This window comes from Anopheles stephensi, unplaced genomic scaffold (genome assembly GCF_013141755.1).
Source record: "Anopheles stephensi strain Indian unplaced genomic scaffold, UCI_ANSTEP_V1.0 ucontig176, whole genome shotgun sequence".
Classification (NCBI taxonomy): domain Eukaryota; kingdom Metazoa; phylum Arthropoda; class Insecta; order Diptera; family Culicidae; genus Anopheles; species Anopheles stephensi.
Genome location: NW_023405098.1, coordinates 50,001 through 56,449, shown reverse-complemented (window position 1 = coordinate 56,449; position 6,449 = coordinate 50,001). Strand labels below are relative to the sequence as shown.

General features: G+C 46.5%; 1 pseudogene; it reads right to left on the bottom strand.

Annotated features, from left to right (window-relative positions):
- Positions 1–381: 381 nt before the first annotated feature.
- On the bottom strand, positions 382–537 carry LOC118515677 (annotated as a pseudogene).
- Positions 538–6,449: the final 5,912 nt, after the last annotated feature.

The following is a 6,449-nucleotide window of genomic DNA, read 5'->3' as shown; positions in this document are numbered from 1 at the left end:
GAGCACGTCTCGCGACTGCAACTGGTGCGAGGAAAGATACGAGCGCGTTGGGCCGCAAGTGTACTCGACCCGAGCCAACCGGTGAAGTCCCCGTGCAATTGGTGATAACCTTATATGCTGTGGTGGATACATCCGTTGGTTGATACTAGAGGTCGACCGTGCGACTGACGCGCGCTCGCTCTTCACCCATTGCTCACATGTGTGTGTGTATGTGTTTAGTTTGTGTACCATACCTCGTATGTCTCTCTGTGTTAGCACTCTCACTTCAGCGCCCACGGTCCCGACAAGGATGCGGATCCGAGCACGCCATGCTGCGACAGCCTACCCCCCTATGATGGGGTCAGGACGGTCAGTTTGGTTAGAGTGTTGAGATAACTTGGTAGGCACTCAAGGATGTGTGCATCGGTCGGGTTGAGTCGTCCGATGCGCCATATGCGTTCACGTGTCGATGTTCATGTGTCCTGCAGTTCACATTCTGACGCGCATTAGCTGCGGTCTTCATCGATCCCTGAGCCGAGTGATCCCCTGCCTAGGGTTTAACGTACACACCGAACTAGTGATAATGGAACCGAAGTCCATCCTCCAGTTCACATCCAACACACAACTCTGGTTCCCTAGTCCACACTGCAGGCGCCCACGGCCCCCGCGATGCGGAGCCGAGCACGGCCAAAGTGCGACTGTCGATCACCCCCGTTGTGACACGACAATCAGTCAGTGTATAGGGTACCCGGTACTACCAAAGTGTGCGGTTTACTGACCTTCGCCGAGGCAGTGGTATGTTATCCCTTTGAAAGAGTTGCTTTCGCTCAACTCTACCAAGTGTGCTACACCATCTTGTGGTTGTAGCGTGCGCTTCAGCATGTGATGCCGACGATGCGTTTGGCAACCTCACTCCCAGGACTTGTTTGATCGTAATGATCCTTCCGCAGGTTCCACCTACGGAAACCTTGTCGACTTTTACTTCCTCTAAATCATCATTTCTGTCACCTTCGGCCCGTGCCAACTGCAGCTCACGAAGGAACCGCGGAATGTATGCCTCCCAGAACCTCACTAAATAATCCATCGGTAGTAGCGACGGGCGGTGTGTACAAAGGGCAGGGACGTAATCAGCGCTAGCTATGACTAGCACTTACTAGAATCCAGGTTCATGGGGACCGTTGCAGTCCCCCAATCCCAACTAAATGAGCATTTGGGTGATTTCCCGTTCCTCTCGGATGGGGGCGCCTATTGGCGAGAACACGCTGCTGCCCACATTGTAGCACGCGTGCAGCCCAGAACATCTAAGGGCATCACGGACCTGTTATCGCTCACTCTCACCTTGCTAAACACAAGTTGTCCGCTAAGCAGGGCAAACTAGTGCGACGACCGCCCGCGAAGGCGCCGCCGCCCCGTACGTCAGGTGCGCCGGAGGCACACTGCTGACAGCGTTCTAGTTAGCTTGTTGAGTCGCGTTCGTTATCGGAATTAACCAGACAAACATTCCACGAACTAAGAACGGCCATGCACCACTACCCTTAAATTTGAGAAAGAGCTCTTAATCTGTCTATACCTCGATAAGTTCGGACCTGGTAAGTTTTCCCGTGTTGAGTCAAATTAAGCCGCAAGCTCCACTTCTTGTGGTGCCCTTCCGTCAATTCCTTTAGTTTCACTTTGCAACCATACTTCCCCCGGAACCCGATTTTGGGTTCCCGGAAGCTACTGAGAGCACCGAATGTAGTAGCGTCTCCCAATTGCTGATTGCATCGTTACGGTTAGAACTAGGGCGGTATCTAATCGCCTTCGATCCTCTAACTTTCGTTCTTGATTATGAAAGCATCCATGGCAAACGCTTTCGCTTCAGTTGGTCCTACGACGGTCTACGAATTTCACCTCTCGCGCCGTAATAACCAATGCCCCCAACTACTTCTTTAATCATTACCTCTGGGTCTATACAAAACCAACCAAAAGACTCAGACCGAGTCATGTTCCATTATTCCATGCAAGATTATTCTCGGCCAACGCCAACCCTGGGCGGGTGTGGACGCTTTTGTACTAGCCTGCTTGAAGCACTCTAATTTGTTCAAGGTAAATGGGAGCTGCCCGGGCACCACGCACCGGCTGGGAACGTGCCCGACCGTCACGAGGTTGACGCCAGGCACACCATTGTGAGTCGCAGCCGCGAGCTCGCGCACGAACGTATCCGGCGTGTGCCGGGCGCCCGCGGCGGTCGCGTGTCTGGACGGGGAATCAACTTCGAACGTTTTAACCGCACAACTTTAATATACGCTAGTGGAGCTGGAATTACCGCGGCTGCTGGCACCAGACTTGCCCTCCACTTGATCCTTATTGAAGGATTTATGCTCAATTCATTCCAATTATGGACCATCGTTAGAGAGGTCCATATTGTTATTTCTCGTCACTACCTCCCCGTGCCGGGATTGGGTACTTTACGCGCTGCTGCCTTCCTTGGATGTGGTAGCCATTTCTCAGGCTCCCTCTCCGGAATCGAACCCTGATTCCCCGTTACCCGTCGCAACCATGGTAGTCCTCTACACTCCCATCCATAGTTGATAGGGCAGACATTTGCAAGATCTGTCGTCGGTCAAGCGACCATACGATCGGCTCCTTATCCAGACTTCAACTCAAGCCGCCCGGAGGCGATTGGTTTTACTAATAAGTGCACCAGTTCCACCGCCCGCAAGCGGACAGCGGTCCCGGCATGTTGCATGTATTAGCTCTGGCTTTTCCACAGTTATCCAAGTAACTGATGGGTGGATGATCTTGTGAATTATGCTGTTGTACTGAGCCTTATGCGGTTTCACATTCTTTATGTTTGTACTTAGACATGCATGGCTTAACACCTTTGAGACAAGCGTATATTACTGGTAGGATCAACCAGAATTCGTCTTCGTCAATTGCTTGTTCGATATTTTTTGTCTACCAGGGCACCAGTCCCCGCAGACTCTCTTTCTACGTTCATCAGGTGACACAATCTTTGTTGTGACCACTCTCATTGACCTGCGGCAGTACACCGACTCCACAGCGCCAATAACCACACGAGCAAAGGTTGTTCAGGAGGATGTCAGATTATCGATGTACATCGTACACCAACATTTGACGTACCGAGGCATTACACCCCGCACGCCCCCAACAGGACCAATCAAGGCTCGCATACGACCTGCGACTTACTGCGGCTCCCTGAAGGTCCCCGTAGGACGACCATCACCAGTTAAGGTGTAGTTGACTTGTCAGGGCACGGTAGTCCCCACAAGTCCCCGATTATTCGTGGATATCGTCCTACGAGTTTTTGTGACCCTTGGGTTCCCGAACTTTGCTACGATGGTTCTGCCTCCAGAGGAGACTTATGAACACTTCGTATCATTTCTTACACCGAACCATGGGATCGCGAGATTGCTCCCGGATCCCTAATCACCTTACATTTTCGTTTCGTTTCCGTACACTACGATGAGCTAATTCAATTTGTTTGTTCGTCTGGCGAACGTTTTATTGCGGAATTACCGCGGTACTTCCAGCCGGGTATGGCTGCCGTACGACCTACAGGATAGATCATCGAACCACTTTTCGTGCATATTGTCCGTCGAGGGTATCACCTCGATACCCCCAACAGACCTTTGGACACTTCCTCACTACTCCTTGGAGCAGCAATCAGGGAACCATATAGTAGGAACAGCCGAATATGGAACTCTTTTCGTACTTTGGACACCTCCTATAACTTGTATGGCGACTTCGGGGACCTTCATTTCGTTCTCAGTTGGTACCCCTATTTCGGTCTTTGGACACCTCGTCTTACCCGTATAACTCACTTTAGGTCCACTTATTTGCCTGATATCTCATCGTGAACCCGTTTTTCGTACACCGTACACACCTAGGAACACCACATATGCGTTTCCCTTTCGATCGTGAAGTTTTCAAATTTTTCGATTTTTGGTCCTAGAAATTCATGAACGGTGGGAGACCAAAATTTTTCATAAAAAAAAAATTTTCACCGTTTGACCATAAAACCTTCTTTTCGTACATACCCCATCATTTCTTCACGTTTTAGGCCATTTCTGAAATTTTCGCTTCGATAGTGTGTCCCCTATAATACAAAATGAACATTTTGCATCTCCCACAAGTGGCCATTTTTTTTCCGCCACTGAAGAACACGACCTCGGGAACTCGGACCTAGGACGTGGCCATGTAAGTCATAGGCCACCCCAACTTTTGCAAAATACTGTTTCTTTTCACTTTTCATGATCTAAGGCGCGTTCCGACGGCGTTTTGAACAAATTTATGAGAAAAAAAATTTTGACCCTCGGACCAAAATTTTTTCGTTCGGGGCCCCATGGCCTATGGCCAGTATGGGAACTCGGGATGCCGATATGACAAAATTTGTCAAAAAATCACTAAAAAGTCGCTATGGCCCATTAAATAGAGCTTGTTGAGACCTTTCTAAAACACCTTGGTTGACCCCTGTCCGATAAGTAGTTTTCGAGATATTCGAGAAAATGTGATTTTTTGGGACTTAGAAAATTTTTGACCCGTACCCTAAGAAAAAGTGATTTTTTCATAGGACAATTTTTTCTTCGCAAATACTGTTTGGTTTCACTTTTCATTATTAGAAACGCGTTCCGAAGCCATTTTCATCAAAATCTCGTGAAAAAAAATTTCACCCCCGGACCAAAAGTTGGCCGTTCGGTGCCCTATGGCCTATGGCCAGTATGGGAACCAAGGATGCCGATATGCGAAAAAGTGTCAAAAAATCACTTGAAAGTCGCTATGGCTCATTAAATAGAGCTTGTAAAGACCTTTCTAAAACACCTTGGTTGACCCCTGTCCGATAAGTAGTTTTCGAGATATTCGAGAAAATGTGATTTTTTGGGACTTAGAAAATTTTTGACCCGTACCCTAAGAAAAAGTGATTTTTTCATAGGACAATTTTTTCTTCGCAAATACTGTTTGGTTTCACTTTTCATTATTAGAAACGCGTTCCGAAGCCATTTTCATCAAAATCTCGTGAAAAAAAAATTTCACCCCCGGACCAAAAGTTGGCCGTTCGGTGCCCTATGGCCTATGGCCAGTATGGGAACCAAGGATGCCGATATGCGAAAAAGTGTCAAAAAATCACTTGAAAGTCGCTATGGCTCATTAAATAGAGCTTGTAAAGACCTTTCTAAAACACCTTGGTTGACCCCTGTCCGATAAGTAGTTTTCGAGATATTCGAGAATAAGTGATTTTTTGGGACTTAGAAAATTTTTGACCCGTACCCTAAGAAAAAGTGATTTTTTCATAGGACAATTTTTTCTTCGCAAATACTGTTTGGTTTCACTTTTCATTATTAGAAACGCGTTCCGAAGCCATTTTCATCAAAATCTCGTGAAAAAAAAATTTCACCCCCGGACCAAAAGTTGGCCGTTCGGTGCCCTATGGCCTATGGCCAGTATGGGAACCAAGGATGCCGATATGCGAAAAAGTGTCAAAAAATCACTTGAAAGTCGCTATGGCTCATTAAATAGAGCTTGTAAAGACCTTTCTAAAACACCTTGGTTGACCCCTGTCCGATAAGTAGTTTTCGAGATATTCGAGAATAATGTGATTTTTTGGGACTTAGAAAATTTTTGACCCGTACCCTAAGAAAAAGTGATTTTTTCATAGGACAATTTTTTCTTCGCAAATACTGTTTGGTTTCACTTTTCATTATTAGAAACGCGTTCCGAAGCCATTTTCATCAAAATCTCGTGAAAAAAAAATTTCACCCCCGGACCAAAAGTTGGCCGTTCGGTGCCCTATGGCCTATGGCCAGTATGGGAACCAAGGATGCCGATATGCGAAAAAGTGTCAAAAAATCACTTGAAAGTCGCTATGGCTCATTAAATAGAGCTTGTAAAGACCTTTCTAAAACACCTTGGTTGACCCCTGTCCGATACGTAGTTTTCGAGATATTCGAGAATAAGTGATTTTTTGGGACTTAGAAAATTTTTGACCCGTACCCTAAGAAAAAGTGATTTTTTCATAGGACAATTTTTTCTTCGCAAATACTGTTTGGTTTCACTTTTCATTATTAGAAACGCGTTCCGAAGCCATTTTCATCAAAATCTCGTGAAAAAAAAATTTCACCCCCGGACCAAAAGTTGGCCGTTCGGTGCCCTATGGCCTATGGCCAGTATGGGAACCAAGGATGCCGATATGCGAAAAAGTGTCAAAAAATCACTTGAAAGTCGCTATGGCTCATTAAATAGAGCTTGTAAAGACCTTTCTAAAACACCTTGGTTGACCCCTGTCCGATACGTAGTTTTCGAGATATTCGAGAATAAGTGATTTTTTGGGACTTAGAAAATTTTCGACCATGACATATATGAAAAGTGAATTTTTCATAGGACAAAAAGTTTGTCCAAATAGGGTTTTGGTTCACTTTTTATGGTCAGATAGTGATCCGATGCTATTTTCATGATCATTAGAGGGTTCACGC